At 36.8% G+C, this 26,485-nt stretch overlaps 2 pseudogenes; both read right to left on the bottom strand.

Annotated features, from left to right (window-relative positions):
* Positions 1-9,140: 9,140 nt before the first annotated feature.
* On the bottom strand, positions 9,141-10,340 carry LOC124974645 (proteasomal ubiquitin receptor ADRM1-like; annotated as a pseudogene).
* A 10,532-nt stretch (positions 10,341-20,872) lies between these two features.
* LOC124974624 (SERTA domain-containing protein 3-like) lies at positions 20,873-21,468 on the bottom strand (annotated as a pseudogene).
* Positions 21,469-26,485: the final 5,017 nt, after the last annotated feature.

The raw sequence follows: 26,485 nt of genomic DNA, 5'->3' as shown, positions 1-26,485 counted from the left end.
TGTCAGGACTTGGTAAGAGGTGCTAGTGACATTTGGAGAACAGAGGCCAGGGCTGTTGCACCACATTCTACCACATGAAGAACAGTTCTGCCACCAGGTACCACTGGGCCCACGTGGGCACCGAGACCTCATCACCCAGCACCCTGGCAGCAGGTCTCTTCTGACTGGAAGAATGAACTCAAGGAAGTGCTTTTAAAAGGACAATCACAGTGCCCAACCAGAGACATGCTTGACCTTGAAGGCCCCACAGGCCAGACGGGAGGACTGCAGTCACGACACACGTGCACTATTGAAGCCAGAATTAAGGACAGGTAGTTAGTGTAGAAATAGGGAATCGGGTCAATTCGAGGAAATGAAGCCATGAAGCCATCTGCCTCTGGAAGTTGGAGACTGCCCCTGGAAGAATGGAATGTCAAGGATCTCCGGAGCCCATTGATGACCAAATTTGCCTGCCTTTATCAAGGACTGCAAGCAAGAAGCTGCTAATTAATGCCCCCTGGGCCCTTATCTGCCTGAATCACCTTGGCCCTCCCTCTGCCCATGGCTTCTCACTTAATGCAAAACCAGGCCTAGTCACATAGGCAGGAAGGAAGGAAAGATAAGGGGGGAGAAAACTGGAGAACCAAAGAAACTTTAACCTATAAAAGATGTAGGGTGCGCTCACTTCTTGGGACTTTAGAATGTCAGCCATGGTCCCCTTCTTCCTGCAGGGAGAAGTCTGTATTATTACCTTTAAATAAAACCTGCTTAATATGCTTGCCTTGGCGTGCTTCTCTAGTGTTCAATCTTCAACATTAGAAGGAGCAGAATTCGTCACTGGTAAATGGCGGTATCACTATGAGGGTTCATACCTGCTGAATGAGATAACCCGAGTTCACACTGAGAAATAAGAAAACAAATGCTGTGTGTGTGCGTGTGTCCAGGCCACAGGTGTGTGGCGTGGAGAAGAGCTCTTTCCAGGAGCAGAGCAGTGGCTCGGCAGTGAGGGGGACCATGGAACAACAATTGCCCTCAGCAGCCTGCCTGGTGATATGGGATTTGGGCAAGAACAACCAGTGGATGCTCACACTGAGGAAGTGGCCCAGGCAGGCAGGGAGGTCTCCAGGGTATCAAAGTGGCCAGAATTTGGATTTGATTTTTAAATGACCTGATGCCTATTGTCTTCCAAGCCTCACTGTATCACTTTTTATGTTCAGCTAAGCCTACACCAAAGACTTTAGGGTAACTCTCTAAAACCTGAAACTCTACCTGTTCAGCATTCCCTTCCTGAGTCTGGTGCACAAATGCCAGCCTCTCCAGTCTTGCAGGACTCTCATCTCTGCCTGCTCACCTTCCCAGGTTGCTTTACTGTGTTCACTACTGTATTCCTGTGTGGCAGTCTGGATATTGCCTCCAGCCAAAAAGCCACCTTGATCTCTTGCTTGTTTCTCATGCCCAGGGATCATAAAATCCAATATATTAAAAGGAGTTGCTTCCCATAATATTTACAGGTGCAGAGTTGTTGTAGGCAGCAGAGTTAGTCTGGTAGCATATACATGATGTTGCAGAATTCAGAAATATCACCAGGTTTTCCAGGGATCAACTCCCTCAGCTGACTGCTCCCACCCCATAGTTACAAAATGGTTGCTTCCTTTGTCTTCTGCATACTGCCTGGAGACATATTCCAACAACTTTAAATGATACAAATAACCGAGAATGTTATTTGTGGCAGAACCAAGGAGAAACAAATAAAAATAACTGCATGATCCTTACCTGCTAGGAAATTATGTAGCATACTTCTAAATAATCATTCAAGCAAGAAATTATAACAAGTTTAAAACTAGTTTGAGCTAGACCAGTTTTGATGCTGTGATTGAATGAAAAGAATACAGCTATCCTAGCAGTTGAGCAAAAGTCTGTGACCCTAAATGCACATGACTAGCAAATCAAAACAAAACAAAACATATATATCTCATTGTTAAGAAGCTAAGAAAAAAACAGCATATTAAGGGGAAAAAAAGGGAAAAAATGAGTAATCTAGATATTAATGGAAGAAAATACATATATAGAAATAATTAAAAAGTTAAATATTTTCTCTTGAAAAGCATACTTAAATTGACAAACAACTAGTAAGAATGAATTTTAAAAAAAAAAGAAAAAAGAAACCACAGGAATGCAAAACTGGGATGTCACCAAGGCATGATGGATATTTAAAAAATTGAAAGGATATCATAAGTAATTTATGAACATTAAATTATTGTTGTGATAATGAGAAAATCATGTGAAAAGTGTAACTTGTCAGTAAAGATGACAGAAAAATCTGATAGGACCTATATTTATTACATAACTTAAACTTAATGTTAAAAAATACAAGGAAACCCTTGGTGTAGATAGTCTCACTAGTGATTTTCAAAGACTTAAGAAATAGCATCAATCATGCACAAGCTCTTCCATAGAATAAGAAATGCTGGAATATGCCTCAAAGTTTCTAATGGAGACTAGAATATCTTTTAATATTCAAAGTAGACTTGTATATTACATAAAATGAAAATTACAGGCTGATCTTTCTCATGAACCCAGATTAAAATTTTAAAATCTCAAGCAAAGAGGATGCATTAGTAGGTAGATGATTAGGCGTGCATCCCCTTTATTTCTTTGACTAAATACAGCTGAAAATCCACCGCATTTTGTACAAAACAAGCATCAGAAAACTGTTGAAGATTGAATAGGTATCTCTGCCCTGTGAAAGAATAATAGTGAGTTCCCTGCATTTTATTTATGCTCTGTGCATCAATTACTTGGAGTTGAAGATGCTACCAACCTGAAAACACAAATAGGGGCAGATAAACAAACAAACAAAAAGAAACAAAGAAAGAAAAGTCTAATTTTCTCTTGCCAAATGACCAGGAAGAGAACAACTTGGCAACTCAAAATAATTTTAGACCATAATGATTTATTCTACCCCAAAAGCAAAACAGGTATGGTTAAAAAAGAATTATGTTACCATGTCCACTGAAATCAGCAAAGACTTTAAGGGGGACTAGAATTCTGTCCTTGTCAGATTGTAACAAGTTGTCTCCACCCAAATTCTCTGTGGGGATGATATCAGAGGTAGTCTAGTAGAGAAACAGGATTTTAACTACTGTCCAGGACCCCTGTCCACTTTGGTGTCAGGCCACATGGGAAACGTAGTGAAGCTCTTGTTCTAGGCAATACCTGGTGGTGTCGTATCAGAGGAAGTCAGCTAACAAATACAGCTTTCAAATGGTACCGAATCTCCTAGCACAACACTCTTATTCCCTGGCTTTATAAAAATTATCCATCAAACCAAGAACAAGGAAGACATGAAATTGTGAAGAAAAGTGATCAAAAATGCCAAGTGAGATTACAGAGATATTGGAGTAATCCAATACTAAATATCACCCACCCTAAAAATATTTCAAGTAATTTATAAACAGACTTGAATTAAAAAAATACCAGGTAAGAAATAGAAAGGTTCAGCAAGGAAATCTATATACAAACATATAAGATTTAAACTACTGAAAAATAGAGATAAAGAAAAATCACAAATCCCATGATTGAGAAGGTAACATCATGCCTTTAAAGGAAAAATAATTAGAATAATAACAGATTATTTATCACTGCAATCAGGAAATCCAGAAATAACTTGTACAGCATTTTCAAATATTCTAAAAATAATGTTCAATTTGGAATCCCATATCCAATAAAAATATTCTCTGAACATGAAGGGGAAATTTACATACACATATAAAGAAATACTAAGAAACAATTTGTTACCTGGAGACTTACTCTTAAAAAATGACCAGCCTGAATTTTCTAAACAGAAAGGAAGAGGTAAAACAAGCAACCTTAGCAAACCTGGAGAGAAGGGAGCATTGCTGTTTGGATTGACGCGATAGATTTTCTTTCTCGTTTGGATTTTTCTAAATAATACGTGATGATTGCAGAAAAAGTAATTTGTATAAAATGCAATGTCTAGAGCCACCACTGATGAAGCTATACAGAGAGTCAAAAACACTATAAATATATCTAATGAATTCTGAAAAGTGTTTAACCAACAGAAAAGTAGGAAGTGAAAAAGAAAAACGAGGGAGAGAAAAAAACAGGAAAAAAATAGCAGTTATAGCTCCCAAAGCATCAATGATCACATTAAATGTAAATAACACTTAAATGTACCAGTTAAGAAACATTAATGAATAATAATTAGAAATCACGACCTAACTTAGAAACTTATTTCAAATGTAATGATATATGCAGTTAACATACAAGTGGAAAAGGATATATTGGACATTGATCAACCAAAAGAAGTAGTACTGGCTGTATTTATATCAGGTAAATTTGACTTCAAAGCAAAGAAAAGTATCATGAACAAAAAGATGTTATATAATGGGTCATTTATGTGAAAAGTATATAATTGAGTCACTGAATATAAAGACAAAATGCATCAAGAAGACTTAATAACGCTAAATGTGCAGGTGCCAAAGGGTAGGGCTTAAAAATGCATGAAGCACAACTTGAGAAAACTACAAGGATATATAGAGAAACCCAACTTTATTGTCATAAACTTTAGAAACATCCAAATAACTGAATAAGTAAAATGTTATCAAGGATGAAGAAAACTCAGCAACATCATTAAAACAGCAGATATAATTGACACAGAACACTCCATCCAATAATAATAGGATACACATTCTTTCCAAGGGGCCACAGAGAATATATTGAGTAAGACTATGTCTTGGCTCTTAAAACAATTCTCAATAAATTTTAAGTAATTGAGGTGATATAGTTTGTATTCTCCAACTACAATACAGTTGAAATACAAATCAATTTCAAAATACAAGAAAAATTTCCAAATACTGGGAAAATCAGTTGTGAACAAAAAAATCCAGGGTTCAAAGAGTAAATGTGAAAAAAAAATTGTTAAAAATCTGTAAAGGATCTTAAAGTTTACCTTAGTGGCAATCTTTTAGGTATGTGTGTTGCTGTTTCATGGATGTGAACAGAAGAATAGAGCAAACCAGGGAATCAGGCAAGGACAACATCCACACAGCATGCCAAACACTCTGAGCATCTCTTACCTTTCTCCTCAAATCATGGAATGCTGGGCAGCATGGCAGATGCTGTGCACAATGTGGGCCTGCCTCACAGCAGAGAAACCCTGAGATCAAGGAACCTGGATGTTTTGCAGTGGTTGAAAGCAGATCTAACACTTGCCTTGGAGGGAGACATTATCTTTATTATTGTACAGAGCAAACAAATATGTCCTTTCTCCAGAGGAAGATAATCTCTCTATTTTAAAAATCTGTGCACAATTCAAATGTAGTTGAAAATTAGGCTAGAACCAAAAGACAGTTGTACCTTACTTCTAAGATATTCCAGAACATGAAAAGTCCATGGAAAATTTCATCCAATAAAGAAACTATCCCTACTTTCATAAAACATTGCAATAGATACCTTAGTCATTATAATGGAAGCAATTGATTTGAATGTTACATAGGAAAGTAAAATTATTAGTACATGATATGACAGTGAACACAGAAAATCTAAAGAACATGCTGTGTAGTATCTTAATTAAAAGGAACATTAAAAACACCATGTCCCTGAATGCCCTTGTTTTGATTTAGATATGGTGTTCCCCAAAATCTTATGTGTGAGACAATGCAAGAAGGCTTGAAGGAGAAATGATTGGGTTTTAGCCTTAACCTAATCATTGCACTAATCCCTGATGGGATTCACTGAGGCAGGTAGGGTATGCCTGGAGGAAGTGGTCCATTGGGAGCGGGCATATATTTTGTATCTTGAGAGTGGAGTCCCTCTCTCTGCTTCCTGATCATTATGTGAGCTGTTTCCCACTGCCACACTCTTCCACCATGATGTTTAGCACCTCCTCAAGCTTGGAGGAATGGAGCCTGCTGTCTTTGGATTGAGAACTCTGAAACCATAAGCCTCCAAATAAACTTTTCCTCCTCAAATTGTTCTGGTCAGATCTTAGAGTCACAGTAGTGAAAAAATGACTAAAACAGCCCCTTCCCCCAAAAAACCTAGCCCTTTAAGGTAACAGAGCAAGCCTGGGCCTGAATGTCCAGATACCTACTACCCTGAAGGAACATGATTTCTCTTAGGCATGCTGGGAGAACCCAGGAGGAGGAAGAAGTATGACTGTATGGGTTAGTGCAATAGGCTTTCCTTGTCCTTTGGTGTTTTTGAAATTATGTGTGATGTTTGCAGCAAAAGTTACATGTATAAAATGTTTATACCTAGAGCCACCACTGACAAAGCTATACAGAGAGTCAAAAACACTATAAATAAATCTAAGTGAAATTCTAAAAATTATTTAACCAACAGAGACAAGTCAGTGTTACCCAAAGAAAGCAACTTTCTTGCATACTTGCAAGAGAGGATAGTTGCTCCTTGGGATGTTGATCATAAAAGAAAATCAAGCAAGCTATTGCAGATGATGTCACTGCTTCTGCAGCCTAACATACGACACTCCTCCCAGTGGGGACAGGTGTAGAATTAAGGATATTGTGGAAGGGATATGGGTCACTTGTTCAGGTGACCAAAGTCACACAAAGCATCATGAGAAAGAGGAGATTTGCCAGGCAAAGTGCCGTAAGGACAGAGGAGCTCCCTGCCAGCCTGTTGCCATTGAACTCTTCTTGGTGCAGTCTCTTATCTCTTGGAAGGTTTTCCCCCATAAATCATATGTCTCCCATGCTGTATCCAGGGACTTACTTTGGCCTGTCTGCAACCTACCCCACTGTCCTGGCACAACTGGGCTGCAGACAAGACTCAGTTATACATAGGTATATATAATAGAATCAACACAGGAAGTTAGCTAGATGATAGAATTCAAGGTCAATATATAAAAACCTTATTTCAATACTCTATCCATAATAAATAAAAACAAAATTTAAATTACAACAAAATTCAATTGATATTAAAGAGATCAAATATCTAAGAGCTAATCTGATAAAATATGTGAAAGTTCCCAAAAAAGGAAAAAACAAAATAATACTGTTAAGAAATGGTCAAAGACAAATATATACCAGCTTCAGAGTTTGGGGAGCTTAGTATTATTAAGACATCAATTTTATCCAATTGCCTTAAACTAAATGTTCTGCACAGTCCTCCTTCAAAAAAAATTTCTTGTACGTGTGTGTGTGTGTGTGTGTGTGTGTGTATGTGTGTGTGTATTCTGAAATGTATATGTGAACTCAATTGGGTAAAAATAGTGAAGGAAACTTGGAAATGGAAAACAAAGAGAGTTTTCACTAATGGTTATCAGGTTGTGCTACTAAGATACAGCAGGTAGAATAATTTCACTTTGGTTTAAAAGAATACAGCACATAGAACATTCATATGCTGTAATTAATTATGCCACCACTACCTCTGTAGTTACAATAAGCAGAAGAGAATGGTCTTGTCAATAAAAGTTGAATTCTTCAAATCTCAAAAAATGAACTTTAACTCTTGGCTCACCACATAAAAGAAAATCAATTCTAGTTGGATTGTGGTACAAAAGCCAAATAGTGAAAGAACACAGCTTTCCAAGAAAATATTAAAGAGTGTTTTCCTAAATTTGGGGATCCAAAATCAGTTGATAATGAAATTTTTTTTCTAAAAAATATAGGCTTCATTGAAATTAAGAAGTTATATTTAGCAAAAGCCATCTAGGGAGGAAAATGAGAACAGCAGATCTGTAGCTCACTTGACTCCTCATAAGAACACCTGAGACAATGTCAACTTCTTCTGATCTTGTGGTAAATAAGACAATGGCATTATATAGCAGAAGGACAATGAGGAGAATTTGAACCCAAAATGTTTTATAGGATGTGCCTCATGATCTAGACTGTTTCTGTAAATATATCAGAATTTTGTGCATTTAAGAATTACTTGGAGGACAGTGCAAACTAGTTACGTAAACTCTCTGGTCTTCATGCTTCCTCTGAGTTGACTTGCACCACACAGATTGTAGGTTACCTACAACAGGTCACCTGTTCCTTCAAAACCATTGTATGTCCTCTTTTATAGGATAAAATGAAGATATTATATATATATATATATATATATATATATATAGTAATATATATAGTAAAAAAGTAATAGTATACAAAACTTATGAGATATATAAATTACTACTACAAATATTTTTTTTAAATTAGCCCAATAGGGAAAAAAAAGAAAAAGGAAAAAGGAAAAAAAAAAGGTCTCAGTGTTTCATATTTATATGTGAGGATATTTTACTTCACTATTCAACTGGAAAATACATATTGAAAACATAAGGTGTTAGCCCTGAAGCACAGCAGCATGAAAATCAATCAAAAAAAATCACACACTTATCAGCAAATAAGCAGGACAACAGAAATTGTCTACCATAAGTTTTTGAAGTGGGTGTGATTTGACATAATTGGTTTGGAAAATGGCTTGAGGGTATCTAATAAAGCTGAATATAGTATACTCTGTATTGCAGGAATTTCATTCTTAGGTTATAGTTTTTGATGGAATTCCCTGTGTTCCTCATACAATGTATCCCAGTATATTCAAGCAACGATGTTTTTTAATTGCCCCAAACAATGAACAATCAAAACTCAAATCAACTTGGTTGTGTATGATTTTCAAACATAATACTGAGCAAAAAATATAAAGAAATCCTGTCTCAAGCATACTGTATGGTTTCCTCTATTAAAACAAGTGGGGATCTTGTTATGGTAATCATGTGGTTAATGGTTAGCACTGTGGAGTGAGGGGTGAGAGATGACTGGGAAGGTAACTGAGGGATCTTCCAGGGATTGCACTGAAGTTTTCTCTTGACATCAGTGCTGGACGCACAGACTGGTAGGTTTTATATGTGACAACCTGTCACACTACACTTGTATGATACAATATTGTTGAGTGTCACACCAATGAGGTTTGCATTGTTTTTAAATAAAAATCCTAATTCATTAAACACATACCTGTGATCATGAAATAATAAAAGCACAAAAATGAAGAAAAACAAAATGTATTTATTAAAATTAACCTCAGAAAATAACCTTTTTTTTTTTTTTAAAACTGGACCTTTATTTATCAGGAGGTCTGAAGAAAGGAGCAGGTGGGAGCACCACCACAGGAGCAGGCAGCCCTGCAGCCATGCCACTTCAGTCCAGACTCATGTCCTCCTCATTGTCCTTCTTGTCTTTAGCATCGCCCTCCTTCTGTTCAGGTCTGGTGTTGTTCTGCAAGGCTTTGGCAAACGCTTCCACATCACCCTTGTTGGCAGCCTCCACGGCCTCTGCAGGAAGGCCAAACTGGCACATGAGGGGCCCCAGCTGCCCTGAGTCCAAGACTGCGCTGAACATGCCCAGGGCCTGTTGGAACTCGGGTGAGGACAGTGTGCTCTGGATCTCCTCTGCAGTCTGGGGCAGTGATTCCCTGAAGGGTAGGTAGGGCAGCAGGTGCTGCTGGACATCCATGTTGGCGAGGATGGGCTCCATGATCTCTGGCATCAGCACACTGGTGAGGTCCACCTGCTGGCTGCCTCATGGTGGCTAGAATGCTCTGGAGGTCGCTCAGCTGGATGGGCTGGGACGGGCTGGCTGCTGTGCTGGTTCCATTACCTGAACTGGGAGCAGGACTTGGGCTGGTTGTCGAGGCGCCTGCTGGGGCAGAGGGGGCTGGGGTGGCACAGGCAGAAGAGGTGGCAAAGGATGGGGTGACCGATGCCGACTGGCTCCAGGAGCTGGACAAAGAGCTACTGGCAGGAGGCCCACCACTGCCCAGCAAGCTGGCCAGACCTTGCCCAGTCAGAGCCCCAAGGCCACCCAGTCCTCCAAGGCCCGCTGGTCCGATGAGCTGCATGAGCGGGCTGTGACGCATGTTCCCCAGCAGGCTCTGCAGGCCGCCCTCACCACCCAGCCGACAGCTCGTGGCCCCCACTCCTGCTCACCCCCAGGGCCCCAGGCATTGGGGGGATGTTCAGGTACTCCTTGACTTTCTGGCAGTGCTCCTCATGCTGGCGGTCTTGGGCTCCTGCATCCAGAAGAAGAGGCGCTTGGACCCAGCCTTGAACTTGAGCATGGAGACCCTCCTGCTGAGGCACTGAGGCACGTGCTTGAGCTCACAGTCATCAGGGAAGATAATCAAGTCATCTTGCTCCGTCCCTGATGTCCTGTCCTTCCAGCATAAGTGAGTGAGAGAGTCGTCGATCTGCTGGATGTACACGAGCCATTTCCATTTTCCTGAGTTACGGTAGTGCCTTTCAATGACATTTTCCCTGCCTGAAAATCCTCCAAATACTCGTTGGAGGACACCCAAGAGCCTGGCACCAGACTTGGGAACAGAGCGCCTGAAGTCGTCATCTCTTGTCTGAGAGGCGCCGTCGGGGTTGGCTCTTCCTCCTCAGCACCTACCGGGTTCCCCAGAAAATAACTTTTAAAACCTTCAACTAAAGGAATAAAATAACAAAATGTTAATCACTTGATGTATAAAACTATAAAATTACAAATAATCATGGGAAATAAATGGAACATAGAAAAGGGTTGATATCTTCACTAGACCAAGAAGTATTAGAATTCATTAAATACATGTAATTCTGACAAAGGAAAATGGATAGAGGCTATGAAATATGTAATTCAGAAACCTCAAATAAGACAACAGAAATATAAACAATATGTGATCACAACTGTAATAATGTAATATTTTAAACAATTAACTATGACATGTTTTTACCTAATTGGTGTTGCTTTACATGTGTGTGTATGTTTTTTTGTTTACGTGTGCATATTTAAATCTGTATGTGCACGTGTGCAACTGTGCACATTTATATATGCATCTGCACATGTAAATGTATGTGTATCTGCATATGAATATAAATGTGTGTAGACATATATGAATATATGTGTGTGTGGAGATATATGCACATATAATAACTATTAGGTAAGATATATCAAAGGGGTGTGGGTACATTGCAATTTCCTTAAAGCAAAAATAGTTTTATTCTCCAAATAAATAAATTTAACAAATTATATATTCTTTACTATAAAATTTCATCTATTATAATGACTAAAGATAAGTCAAGGAAAGAATACAAAAGATATATCTACCAACATACCTCTAGTAAGATACCAATGAAAACTATTATTCTTTCAAGAAAATGGAGTTGGTAAAATAATGATATATTCCCAGATTTTTTAGTATACAACAATTGTTAAATACCAGTATAGAAATAAATAATAAATTAGAGCTCTCATGAGAAGAATTATACAAACATACAGTACTATATTTCCAATATTATAACTATTAAAAGATGTAGGTACATATAATTATGGATGTACCAAATATTAGCAACATTTATGCCTCTGTGTCTTATGGATTTTACATTCAATAATATTCTGCAGTTACAAGTCTATAGTTACTTATAATAATTATAACTTCTACATAAGAAAAAAGGAGAAAATAAAAAATGGTATATAACAAGTATTTCTCTCAAGATAAAAATTTGTTAAGATTTATAACATGACGTGTCAATATCCCTCATATGTAAAACTCAATTTAGAAGAAATGTGTGTGACCATAGTTTAATATTAAAAAAGGGTTAAAATCAGCATGTTGCAGGTGAGAAACTATGAAACTGTTTCAACGTATAGTAAAATGGGCATAAAATAATAATTGGAAGTATCTTTGTGTTATAAAATTTAATTTTAACAAATTAAATTATTATTTTATTTTTTCATTTGTTTTTTTTTTCTTAGTTTTACATGATATTAGAGTACATTTTAACCATTTATACAAACATGGAGTGCATCCTATTCTATTTGTGATGCCAGATTTGTGGTTGTATATGATGTGGAAATTCAATGTGGTATATTCGTATATGTATAAAGGAAAATTATGTCAGAATCATTCCTCTGTCTTTCCTGTCCCTGTACTCCTCCCTTCCTTTCATTTCCCATTTCATAATCTACCAAACCTCTAGTTTTTCCACTTCTCCCCCTCGTTGTGTGTTAGCATTCACATATAAGAGAGAACATTTAACATTTAGTTTTTTGGGATTGGCTTGTTTCGCTTAGCATAACAGTCTCTAGATCCATCCATTTACTTTCAAATAACATAAAGTTACAGTTAGTTATAACTGCTAATATCCAACTGGGTATAAATACAACATTTTGTTTACCCATTCATCTGTTGAAAGGCACCTAGGCTGGTTCCATATCTTAGTTTTTATGAACTGAGCTCCTATAAACATTGATAAGGTTGAGTCACTGTAGTATGATGATTTTAAGTCCTTTGGATATATACCAAGGAGTGAGATAACTGGGTCAAATAGGGGTTCCATTGCACATTTTCTGAGGAATCTCCATACTGTTTTCTAGAGTGGTTACACTAATTTGCAGTCCCACCAGCAATGTATGAGAATATCTTTCTCCCCACATCCTCACCAACATTTATTGTTGCTTGCATTCTTGAGTGTTGCTATTACGACTGGAGTGAGATGAAATCTCACTGTATTCTCATTTTGCATTTCTCCAATTGCTAAAGATGTTCCACATTTTTTTTCATTTTTTTGTTGATCATTTATATTTCTATTTTTGTGAATGGTCTGTTTAGTTCCTTTGCCTATTTATTGCTTGGGTAATTGGGTTTTTGGTGTTAACTTTTTGAGTTCTTTATATCCTAGAAATTAATGCTATAGCTGTGGGATAGGTGGCAAAGATTTTCTCCCATTCTGTAGGCTCTCTTGATTGTATCCTTTGCTGTAAAGAAGGTTTTTAGTTTGATATAATCCAATTTATTTATTTTTCATTGTGTTGCTTGTGCATTAGGATTCTTGCTGTGAATGTTGGTTTGTAGGGCTGGGGAGATAGCTCAGTTGGAAGAGTGCTTGCCTTTCAAGCACAAGGCCCTGGATTAAATACCCAGCACTGCAAAAAAAAAAAAAAGAAAGTTGATTTGTAAACCCACATGATAGAGTGTTGGGCCTACATTTTCTTATACTAGGTTCAGGGTCACTGTTCTAATGCATAGGTCTTTTATCAACTTTGAGTTGAGTTTTGTATAGGATGAGAGATAGGGATCCAATTTCATTCTGCTACATATGAATTTCCAGTTTCCCCAGCAATATTTGTTGAAGAGGCTATCTTTTCTCCTATGTACATTTATGATGCCTTTGTCTAGTGTGAGATAACCAAATTTATGTGACTTTGTCTCTGTGTCTTCTATTCTGTTCCATTGGTCTTCATGTCTACTTCGTTGCTAATAACATACTGTTTTTGCTACTATAGCTCTGCAGTATAAGTTAACATCTGGTATTATGATGCCTCCCGCTTCACTTTTCTCACTAAGGATTGCTTTGGCTATTCTGGGCATCCTTTTTTTTTCCAAATGAATTTCATGTCTGAATTTTTCTGTTTCTATAAAGAACATTGTTGGAGGTGAGGTGAGGCTAAGCATCATGGCAGAAGAGTGTGACAGAGGGAAGCAGTATACGTGATGATCAGAGGCACAGAGAGAGACTCCACTCTCTACATACAAAATGGATACCCCATAGCCATGCCCCCAATGAACTACTTCCTCCAGGTACCACTCAGTTAATCCCATCAGGGATTAATGCACTGATTATGTAAAATCTATAACCCAATCTTTTCTCCTCAAAACCTTCTTTCATTGTTTCCCATGTGAGCTTTTTGGGGACACCATATGTAAACCATAACAATGGAATAATTTGAGGATTGGTGTTAGTTCTTCTTTGAAAGTCTAGTAGAACTAGGCTGAGAATACATCTGGTCCTGAGTTTTTCTTTGTTGGTAGTCTTTTAAAGCTGTCTTTAAACTCATTGCCTGAAATTGGTCTGTTTAAATTGTCTATGTCCCCCGGTTAAATTAGTAGGTCATATGTGTCTAGAAATTTGTCAATGTCTTTAAACTGTCTGTTTTTTTGAGTATAAGTTTTCAAAATAGTTTCTGATTATCATCTGTACTTCAGTAGTCTGTCATGATATTTACTTTTCATTGCAAATTTTAGTAATTTGAGTTTTCTCTTTCTCTTTATTAGCTTGCTAAAGGTTTATCAATTTTATTTATTTTTCAAAGAAACACCTTTTTGATATGGTGAATTTTTTTTAAAAATTTTGTTCATTTCAATTTTATTTATTTCCACTCTGATTTTAATTATTTCCTTTCTTCTACTGCTTTTGGTGTTGATTTGTTATTCTTTTTCTAATGCTTTGAGATGTAATGTCAGGTTATTTATTTGGTGACTTTCTTTTCTTTCAATGAATGGTCTCAGTACTATGAACTTTTCTCTTAGAATCATCTTCATTGTGACCCAGAGATTTTGATATGTTTTATTTCATCATCAATTCTGAAGCTTAATTTTGCTGGGAATAGTTTTCTTGGTTGGCATCCATTTTCTTTCAGAGGTTGATATATATTATTATAAGACATCCTAGTTTTAAGGGTCTGGGTTGGAAAATCAGCTGAGTTCAGAATTGGTCTCCCTCCATATATGACCTGTCATTTCCCTCTAGCAGTCTTAAAAATTTTATCCTTACTTTGTATGTTGGGTATTTTCTAATAAATGTGCCTTAGTGAAGGTTTGTTGTACTTTTGTATATTTGGAGTCCTGTAAACATCCCTGTGTTTGATTTTTCACTTTTAGTCTTTGAAAATTTTTCTAATATTATTTCATTGAAAAGATTGTGCAGGATTTCTGTCTCCTTATTGAAGTGATTTTTCACTTCTTGGATTTTCTCTCTGAATTCACTTCTTAACTATGAACTTTCTAAATTCCTTCTCTGACCTTTCTTCCACTGTGATATCATTTTACACTGTTAAAGAGGTAATTTGGTTTGTGTGGGATGATTTGTTCCTTTACTTTTTCATAATCGTTGTAAGTCTACCCCTTTATCTGTGTGACTCTGAGGTGGCAGACCTTCTAACCTATGAATTTACAGTGTCCCTGGAAGTTTTCCATTTTTTCTTGAGGTATGTATTACACACAAGAGTACTAGTCAGTGACTGTCCAAGTCCTTCTTCTTCTTGTGGAGCTAGTGGAGTAGCCCATTGTCAGCTGCCCTTCTTGTTAGTATGAGGTGGGGCAGGTTGGATGTTGCTGTCTTCTCTATTCACAGTAAGGGGTTGCTCTTGAGTTCTGTGAGAGGAGTTCCCAGAGGTAAAGATCCTACAGAGAGTGTTTGGGTCTAGTTTTGTTGAATGACGTTTGTTCTGAAGCTTTTAAATCAGCACACTTTGGAGCCTGGCTGCTTCTGATCCACACCAGCAGTCCAGACCCCTGGAGTCTTCCCTGGTCTCTGCTTCTGCAGCAGAGGAGCCAGTCTTTCACCCTGCTGGGCTCAGGTACAAAAGGATTGAAGTGAATGTTCACTCCCCTGACCCAATCAATTCATGTCCTCCCCAGCTGGTTCTGTGAACCATCAGACTCAAAGGGTAAAAGGCACCCAGGATCTCTAGGGTATGATGTCCTGAATTCCCCTGGATACCACACTCTTCATGCCTAAATTTCACCTGATTTTCTAGTCACTCTTGGGTCATTTGGTGAGCCTCTGCCAGGTCAGGTTTTAGGAATCAGCTGGAATTACACAGGTCTGGGCACCAGGGTGTTGATGCACACTCTGGCTTCCATAGTACAGTTGGAAATAATAGTGGCTGTCTTGGCTCTGTGTGGGTTACCAAGAGAAGTACAGTGTCTTTCACATACAAGAATATATTGTGACTCACTCACTGAATCAGGTTGACAATGTCTTTGATCACTGATTTCTCCATTTCAAGACACTCCATAGTACCACCTGAAAAGTGGTTTTCTTAGTCTCCCTATCCAATTTGCCTGTGATGGATCTGCATGAGGAGCTGCTGGCACCAGCAGGGGATTTTCCTTTCTTTTTATTCTATCCAATTTTCTGAATACCTAGGTGTTCTGAGAGTGTGGTATTAAATTGCAGTAAGGTTTATTTTGTTACCTACCACAATGAAAAGTTGTTTGCTTGTTTTCCTGGTCCACATCACAGAGCAATTTGGAAAATATACGTCTCTGCTCTGCCATCTCAAATATAGTAAATTATGGTAAGGTAGTAGATATAAGTATTTACACATTGGTGGTTAAAACCTAAATATACAACTTAAAACTATTTTTTGCAATCAATATGTATTAATACCCTACAACAATTTTTATATTGATCTGATAACCTCTAATTATTTGCTCTAACAAAATACCAAAGGTTTGGTATGTTATGAAGTAAGAGATTTATTTAGCTCACATTTTGGAGGCTGAAGATCCAAGATATGTCTGCTCCCTTTTTTCAGTCTTTGGGAGGGCCTCCATGTATTACAGTATGGCAGATGACATAATGTTGGAAGTATGTGGGAAAGAAAGGTAGAGAGCACATGATAAGAAAAGAAGTTGGAAAGATTCAGGGGTGAAGCTCACTTTTTTAAATAAAAATCTTCTTACAGGAACTAACTAGTTTTCTGTGAAAACTACATAAATTCCTTCAGAAGGCAGGGCTCCTACTAATATCCATGTCTTAAAAGTCCTACCACCACTCAAAACTGCCATACTAATGGTGCAGCACATGAACTTTTGGAAACACACTAAAATTACATACCACTAGAGCAACCAAATTTTAGGAATTTATGCTCAAAATTCAAGACTGAATTTTAGATGCAGAGATATTTCTTCTCATGGCACTTTTAAAAGTAAAGCTAATTTCTGCCTAAATGTACCTGGAGTGTGATTTTTGCTTGAACACACACACACCCCTAAACTAGAAAATGTATATTAATGATTCTTCTCCATATTATGTGATATTATAAAAATAGTTTGATTGATAAGTTACTTAATATAGAAGAGTTAAGAAGATTCCCATTATGCCAACAGCACACATGCACAGAGGAAAATGAAAACTTTTGTATTTCCAATTGTGGGATACACATATTTTCTTATGGTTTTCACAACTGTCCTAGTAAAACTTTCCTCTGAATTGAAAATGCAATATTTTCATCCATATATACAGTTTAAAGATAAAGTACATTTCAAACAGGTACTAACATGGAGTGTGAAAGGAACAAGACTGTAGCCATTTCTCCCCTGATTCTGCCCCCTCCTCACACACTACTTTTTAATCTACATTGTTAACTTTCTCATTAGTCATTGATCCAATCAGCCTGTGGGCTTCCGCTACTTAAGGGTAGTTCCCCTGCTATGAGTGCTCTTTCTCTTTCTCTCACCCTTAGGGGCAGACATTCTGTTCATCTGCTTATTAAAATCTCATGTGAGTTTCCACATCCAGAGTGGTTTTCTGGGTTTTTTCAGCATGCAGACTTAGAAACAGAAACAAACAAACAAAATGTTTGGGAAGTTTTCTCAAAGTTTACTACTTTGATATAATTGAAAATAGATTTGATTCTTATTAGAAATACTTTTTCTTTAATAGATGCATCCTTTAAAGGTATCTGAGAAAACTACATTGATATGACAATGTGTTAAGAATTATAAAGTTATTACTAACAGAATTAGGACACAACATCCCTTTAGCATTATACACTTTTTCATAGGACCTCCTAACATTTCTACTATTGATCTTGTACCATGAACTGTTCAAATACTTTCATCTTAAAGTTGGATCTCCTTTTTCTTGTGCCTTGGTATATTTAAATGATATGTAATTAGAAGAATGATGAAGTTTGTAATTATTATATTTTGATAAAACAAATAGATTCACTATTAAACTTAAAATCACATTATATTTTTATTTTTAGCATATCCCAATGAAAAAATGAACTGTTTTATCATTGCTGATTTGGTCACTGAGTTGCTAAATTTGTAAAATTTTGCCTTAGTTAATCATGGTAAAAAGGAATATCAAATAAAATTTAATATACCCTAGAAAATCCTATTAGTTTTAAAGCATATTATCAATGGACATACTTGTAAAATATACACTATACTAACATAATAGAGATATTTAACCATATGAACTGCTAGAGAGAACAAAGATTGATGGTAGCTTCTGAAAAAGGATCTAAATTGCATTGTAAATATGTTTTGAAAATTTAAAATCTCAAATCTCAAATAACTTTGAAATAGTAACATCTCCTTCCAGTGTTTTGGAAACACTTTACACTGCATAATATTTTTGCAGCATTTCCCTCCAGGAAAAAAAAAATCAATTTTAAAGTTATCTTGCTCCGCTGATTCTACTGAGCAAAGAAACACCCAGTATTTCCTTAGAATAGAACAGATTTTTATCCATAAACAACATTGCACCTTATGGTAAAATTTTTAAAAATCAGGATTTACAGAAGGAACAGATGAGACTGCTAACCTTTCTGTCTCTATTTGTTCATATACTCAATGACCGAGAGAGGTAAACCCTCTCTCATGGATTTCTGACAAAGGGATATATTTTTTCTTTAGGGATACAAAAGCCTTAGCCTGTTCCATGCATGGCATAAAAGATTGAAAGAAATTTTATCCTTATTTTTTTTTAGTGAGGTATGATTTGCATATATTTAGCCTTTGCATAATTCCCCCTTTTCATGAATTCAGCCTTTTTAGTGCACAGTACTTGGAATGTTGGCAAATGAATATAACACAGTAACTACCACAACAATCAATTCACATCTTACAGTAGTCTATTCTTTTTCTTGGGGAATGTGCAGTGGATGTTTAAAACTACAGATGATGCTGCACCTTGTATATGTTACATTTTTCCTATACATATATACCTATGGTAAAGTTTCTGTATTCATTACAGTAAGAGATTAATAACACTAGCCAAAAATAACACAGAAAAATTTAAATAACATTCAGCACTAAAAGCTAGGTGAATGTGGTCTGTTATGGTTTAGATATGAAGTATCCCCCAAAAGTTCATGTGTGGAACAATGCAAGAAAGTTTTGAGGTAAAATAATTGAGATATGAGATTCTTGCCTTGATCAGTGCATTAATCTCCTAATAGGGATCAACTGGGTGGTAGATAGGTAGGGTGTGGGGGAGGTGGGTCACTGGGTGTATGATTTCAGGTTTTATATTTTGTCCATGGTGAGGGGAGATCTCTCTGCTTCCTGATTGTTATCTTCTGAGCTGCTTTCCTCCTCAAAGTGTTTATGCCCCCATCTTCTGTCTCACTCTGGGCATAGAGAAATGGAGCTGGCCATCTATTGACTGAGACCTCTGAAACTGAGCACCAAATAAATTTTCTGCCTTTAAATTTGTTTTGGTCACAGTGGCGAAAAAGCTGACTAATATATGATCTCTCTCTCTTTGAAGAGTCAAGACAAGAATCACTATGTACTTTCAGACCATGGTTGACCATGGCTAACTGAAAATGTATGTTAGTTGACTTTTCATGCTGTAATAAAATACCTGAGAAAAACAACTTCAAGGAAGAAAGTTTTTTTTTTAATTCACAGTTGTGGAGCTTTCATTCCATAGTTGAGTGGTTCCTTCTTTGAGGGAAGAAGTTAGATCTCAGGGGGATGCTTTTGGAGGAAATATGGAGACCTTAGTGTTTCCTTCTCTTTTTCTCTTTTCTTCCTGATTCTCATAAGCCAAGCAGTTTTCTCCCCTATTTACTCCCACTGTGATGTTCTGTCTTAATGCAAGACCAAAATCAATGGTCCAACCAGCCACAGACTGAAACTTCCAAAATTGTGAGGCAAAATAAAAGTGCTTTCTCCTTTTAAGTTGGTCAACACAGGTATTTGTTATAGTAATGGAAAAGTGACTAACAGTGTTAAAATCCCCAATTTTAATTATGGATAGGTCTACTGAACTTTCCAATTTTATTATGTTTCGCATTCACATGTTTTGAACCTGTTATGTGACACACATTTGCAATTATTAGGTCTTTTGGGGAATGTGTCCATTTATCATGATATATATTTCTTTTTATTCCTGCTATATTCCCTGTTCTGAAGTCTAGTCTCTCCAGCTTTATTTTGATTAGCATTAACATTATGTACTTTTTACATGGTGCATTTTTAAAGACATTAACAATTATGTGCAAATATTTAAATAAAATTTCTAATAATTACATATTATTTGTTTTTGCATTTTTATTAAGCATAAAAATCTGTCGTTTGATGGATATGTTTATAGCATTCATACTTAAGAAAAATATTAATAGAATTATATTTAACTCTATTACTTTGCTAGGTTTTTGTTTTGTTTTTATCTATTCTAGTTTTTCTCCTTTTCTGCCTGATTTTGAATTAATGAAACATTGTCCATGATTTAATTTTTCCTCCTCTAAATTTTTTCCTCTCAAATACTTTTATTTAAAATAAAAAATTACAATCAAAAAAGAAAAAAAAAAAAACCACCACAAACCCTGCCTTTCTTTTAAATCCCATGACACAGAGCAGTTTGGTTTCCACTCTATTGCACGTGGTCCGGCCTGGTTCTTAATCAGGAGGCTGCTGGGGCTGGGGTCCTCCCAAGGAAGTGGGGTTCAGCCTGGGGGAAGGAGACCAGCCCCTCCCGCTCCTTCTAGGGGCAGATCCTGGGTTTCTAGAGCCACTGGCAGCACACCCCCACTGTCGCCAGGCCCTACTGTATCTTTCCTGAGGCCCCAGTGGTCATAAGGGGAGCAGGAACTGGAGGGAAAGGCAGAAGAAATATGTGAGCCAGAGGTCAGACTCCCAGAAACAAGAGTCTTGTTAAGGCATTTGGAACAGATAAATTAAGGAAGACCCACCTTCACAGAAGGCTGGGGTAACCAGACACACACACATGCAAATTTGTGGAACACTGACATGGGAGGAAGGGAGCTCAGTCACTCTCTGGAGCCCCCATCAACACACACAAGAGTTGCATCCAGGGATCCAGCCCACTGAGGCTGCTGTGAGGAAGGGTTCTGCCTCCACCATAGTTTTAAGACCCCAGAATGATTTCCATGATGTGATCTAGTTCATTCCATTCCCAGGACCTTGTGGCACACAGGTTGTGAGGAGGTTCTGCGGGGTCCAGCACAGGCTCCTTTTCCACTGCAGATGTGTCAATGTCCAGAAAGAAGTCATCTAGGCCAGAGTCCCCTAGGTACTGGGAGCTCAGAGCTTCCAAGAAGACTGGGTCAGGTTGCGGTAGCACTTCATTCTGGAGGCCCAGGGGAGCCACTGGATTCTGAGGACCTTCCCTCTCGTCCATGGATGTCTCCAGAAGTCCCTGAGGATAGAGCCAATGGTGGTGGACAGGGAGAAATCTTCTTCGCCCAGGAAGAGGGGCTCAGGGGGCAGGGCAGGTGCTGGAGCCAGGTGAATGGCAGCCTGGAGTTACTGTAGGGTGTTGTGGATGAGGACATTCCTGCAGAGACTTGGTTCCCGGGGGGCCCAGACTGCGCTGGACTTTTCTAGGGAGATGCGGAGCAAAGCTTGCTGGCAGCTCCGCAGGCTTGATGGACTCCAGTCCCACTTCTCGTCCTCTTCCTCTTCTTCCAAATCCAAGTGTTTCCTCTTCAGACCTCCCACCATGATGTCCTCAGCTGCCAGGTTAGCAGTGACCACTTCCTGGAAAGCCTATCGTGTTGCCCTCTAAATTTTTATGTGATGTCCCAAGCTAACAATATAAAGTTTTAGTTTCTAATCATACACCTTCAAAATTATTATACTATTTTATGTAAAATGTAAAAACTTTAGTTTTACTTAGTTTTTACTAAAGATTAATCAACTTATGAGCAAATTAAAATGAGGAAAAAAGTACTTTAAAATTTGTGTGAACCTATTCAGTTCTTTATGTAGATCTAAGTTTATATCCAATAGTTTATCCTTCTGACTAAAGAAATTCCCTTAACATTCCATTTAGTTCAGCTCTTCAGGAATAGATATTCTGTTTTAGGGAATATTATTTCACCTTCATTTTGAAAGATAGTTATACTGAATATAGGGATTTTTTTATTTTTAAAGTTTGTTTTTAATACTACAAAAATGCTACTGTGTATTTTATTTTGCATATTTTCTAACTAGAATTGTGCTCTGTTCTTGGTCTTTCTGTGTTGAGTGTGTCTTCTTTCTCCAGCTCTCTTCAAGCATTTCCCTTCATCTCTGCCTTGTTACTCTTTGAATAATATGCATATAAGAATTTTCTCTCCTTAGGAGAATTTTCTCCCCTTTGGGTTCTCTGAAATTCTGAGATTGGTGATTTCATTTTTCTTCCTTTTTTTTTAAATCCTCAACCATTTTGCTTCTGTACCTTCTCTCCTCTGATATTCTCAATGGTAGAACATATTTTGTATTGTCTACCACTTCTGACTTCTTTTAAGTACTAATTTTTCTTTCTGTGCTTACATTTAGGTTAAGTTTTCTTGTTTTCTTTTCAAGTTCACTTACATTTTTTTCTTAACAGATAAGGTTATGAAAAAATTCATCTCTAATGCTGTATTTTATTTCTAACATTTCCATTAGATTATTTTTGGAACTTTCATTTATTGCTGAACTTTCAAATTATCATTTTTAGTGATGTTTTCCAATCTTTCACTAGATGTTTTTGATAAATTGTCATCAATTTAAAATTGTTTTCCCTGAATGTGATCTTTAAATCTGATAGTTCTGTTTTGTCTGTTAACAAGGGGATGTTTCCTCCTTCCCTTCCCTACTCCTTCCTCTGTTCCTTCATTCCTTTCTCCCTTCTTCTGTCCCTTCCTCCCTCCGTCCCTTCCTCCTATCTTTGCCTTCCTTCCAGATGCCATGTGTATAGGACAATGATGTCTATAGGGTTTTGCACGAGGAAATGAGCATACCTTGCTTCTGTTGAAACAGCAGTAAATGTGTGTGTGTGTGTGTGTGTGTGTGCACGCACACACATGTATGTACTCCTGTCTATCTTTGTCGCACTAAAGACTTCATATTTTCTAGCTATACCTTGCAATTATATTAAGGATTGGGGTGTTCAGAGGGGTTTTCTCAACCTGTATATTCTAACTTTGTTTTTTGTCTTCCCACTGTGAAGGAAGTAATCTCTATTATCTTGTCCTGAATCCAAGAGTAGACTGTTGTGACTTTATGACCATATTTTTCCCTTTGGAATTGACTATTTTTAGAGTAGTTTTAAATTTCAAGAAATATTAGAAAGCATTAAGAATTGGATACATGTCTCTCACTCTCTCTCTCTCTCATGCACAACACATATATAGTTTCCCCTATTATTATGATTACTGTAAAATATCTATTAAAACTGATGAAACAATAATGGTACTTAATGCACTCTTTTGTGGTACTTTCTGGGATTTTGACAAATGTGTAATATGAAACCCATCGTGATAGTGTCAAGAGGTATTGCATAGCCTAGTAATCCATAGGGTCTTCCTATCTCCCTTCCTCCTGTCTCCCTTCTCAAAATTCTGGGAACCATTGATATTTCTACTGTCTGCATAGTTTTTCCTTCTTTAGAATGTCCCATATTTGTAATAATACAGTATGGAGCCTTTCCATATTTGGTTCTTTGAGAAATATTCATTAAGGATTTCTCTGTATAACTTTTTCTGGCTTGATAGTTCATGTTTTTTATGATCATTAATAATCCCTTGAATGACTATTACAGTTTGCTCATCCATTCATCTGTTGAGATCTATCTTTATTGTTCATACAGACTTCAATTCAAAAACTCCTCCATCCTGAGCCTCCAGCCATTAATGAATCACATTTTGATAGTCCCCAGGGGTACAGGCAGTTGGTTCCTGCTCATAAGCTTCTGTCCTGGGAAACATGCCTTTCTCTATTCACCTGCCCCACTCCCCTCTGCAGCCCCCCTCCCCCATTAAGGACCATGTTTTGTCCTGTGACCTCTTATCTCTGATAAGAGATAAAAAGAGTTGGTGATTTTTAGTTTGCTTAGCTTTTGTTTTGAAGTCTGTTTGTGTTTTGTTGGAAGATGGGGGATTTTTTTGTTATCCTGGCCCATCCACAGATTTCATAATTCCCTGTAATTATGAATTCTCATCTTTAATTCTCCTTAAAGATGAGACTTATTTCTTTCCCTCTTCCCAAGGGCAAACAAACTGCCAGGTTTTAATGACTGGTCATCTTGGGAGTCAGTTTCCTGCTTCGACATTTCTGATGATGCTAAACCCATAAAAGCAGTTGATCTTTGGTCACAGAATTTCCTGTTCCTTTTGTATGTTTAAAGTGATTTTTCTTTCATCTCCCAGAAACTATGGATAATTATTTGCATCTTTAGCGTGACAAAATTTTCTGTTTCTCCTCTTGAGGCTTAAGTTGTTTGCTGTACATAGGAGAAGAGCAGGGGAGGATGGGCTTCATACCTTTCTGACAAGGTTGGTTAATCATTACAGGAGACTTTCTCTGGATCACAGATCTGCTTCCTAATGTTCTCGTGAGTACCCACCAAAGGATCAGAGGAAGAGACTGACTGAGGGTGAATTCCTTTTGTGTTCCCAGGATTTCCTATCATGCTAGCAAAGAGAGAGACAACAACAATTTACTAAAATGTAACTGCTTTCTTTCTACCTAAACATAGGGCATCCACTCTTTTCCCCCATGCTTTGTTTCAGGTTTTCCACTCTGTAATCCTGCCTCTCCATAAACTTCAGGTCTCTGGGTTGGCCTGCAGTCTAGCTTCTGATGGTTTCAAAATATGTTGTGATTTTGAAGCATACCCAGCTTTGTGTTTTTGTTCTTGTGGTTGTTATCATCTGTATCATACAGACTCTCTTTCTAGATTCCTAGACAGAAACAGAATCCAGGCTATATTTTAGAGTCTAAGTTGAGTTTTAATTATGGTAGCCTCACCCAGTAGTGTGCTCAGTAATGTCTCTGGTTTATTTATTCTGACAATATAAAGTGATAATGCTTTATACTTTTTACCTGCATGTCAAAATAAAAAAAAAAGATATAATGTGACCTACAGAAATAACTACAGTATGTTATAGGACTAAAAACAGAAAGAAATTCATGGTAAAGTATAATGAGGTGAAGAATATCATAAGGTCTTGTATAATTGTTATAGAAGGAAGAGCAAATAATGTGTCCTCAAGAGAAGAACAAACCATTTTCTCAGGGAAAGAACACAGAGGTTTGGAGGAAAATTTCTCTCTTGAGTCATCATAAAAGAAGAAAATTGGAGTAAAACAGACAACACCTGAAACATCATCCCAATAATAAATATAAGCTTTAGGTGTTTATAGGTTTCTTATATGTTTCTCTATGGAAATTGAGGCCATAATGCCAAAATTAGTAAAAGTAGCATACAAAGGAAACACAAAAGCACCCCTCAAATCCAAATAAGTATTTCTCTTTCTTGATCTTTGAATAAGATAAAAGATATAGATAATAATGGAGTAGAGGTTGTATGGACCATATGTCCTTCAAGTGGTGCTCTAAGCCTCTATAAATATTGGTTTGCAAACTGAAATATTGGTTAATGTTGGAAATAAATATGTATTATTACATATATATATATATATATATATATATACACACACACATACACACATAGTCTCATATATATAAAAAACCCAGAAGAGAATGTAGTGTTTTATAATAACAACTAGAAGAAATATTAAAATATGCTTTTGTGAATTAAAGCACTTTAAAGAATTAGGAAGTGTGAATATATGGTCATTCCCATTTTGAATTATTGGGATGATGATAAAAATATGTGTAGTGTACAGGACCACTTGCAACACTGAAAATGAGAGTTGAAGATCTGTGAACTTTACATTGGTGTTGCTAAAACTATAGGCCACAGTTTTTGAAAATTTTTTATTATCTGCAAATTTATTGATTCTTACTGGTCTTCAAATATGGTTATTTGTAATCAAGTCCCTTTTGTAATTTTAGTAATATAGCTTTATGTCTTATCTATGTCTTACTAATGCAATTGGGAGTTTCCGTACAAGACAATGGATGTTAGTATATTTAAAGTACACATGCACTTCCCAATTCAAGGTAAGAAAACAGAGTTTTACTTGATTTAAATGGACTGGAATAAACCCTTCTGTATAGTTACAACATCAGGCAGATTAAACACATTTGAACCATTAACCATTAGGTAACAGTTTCCCTAGGCAAACTTACCTCTTTGAGTCTCAGTCTTATTATCTAGAAACAGAATCTAAGGATTGTAAAGTTTTTAAGTTTTCTGTAATTTTTTCTCTTCGTAAACTTGCACTTACAAAATAAATTTTGTAATACCTATTATTAGATCATAAAAATGCATAAGAATTTTGAGAAATTCTTCTCTCTCTAAAATTGAAAATCTTAAGAACTTCAGGGGTTTGTTGAACACATTCAGCAAATTAAAATTAAAATTATTTTTAGCTTAATGAAGCAATTTATATAATATAGCAGTATTTATATAAAATGTCATTTAATTTCTACAAGGCAGGATATTTTATTACAGAGAACATCATGTAGTCAATATGTTAATATGCAGGGTATTAGGAAGAAAATTATCATTTGGAGACAGTTATGCAAATCTTGTATAATATATTACTGCACTTTAAAATTGAACATACAAAAATTACACAGTAGC

This window comes from Sciurus carolinensis, unplaced genomic scaffold (assembly GCF_902686445.1).
Source record: "Sciurus carolinensis unplaced genomic scaffold, mSciCar1.2, whole genome shotgun sequence".
Taxonomy (NCBI): domain Eukaryota; kingdom Metazoa; phylum Chordata; class Mammalia; order Rodentia; family Sciuridae; genus Sciurus; species Sciurus carolinensis.
The sequence above is the reverse complement of the archived record's forward strand: the minus strand, read 5'-3'. Positions and strand labels throughout refer to the sequence as shown.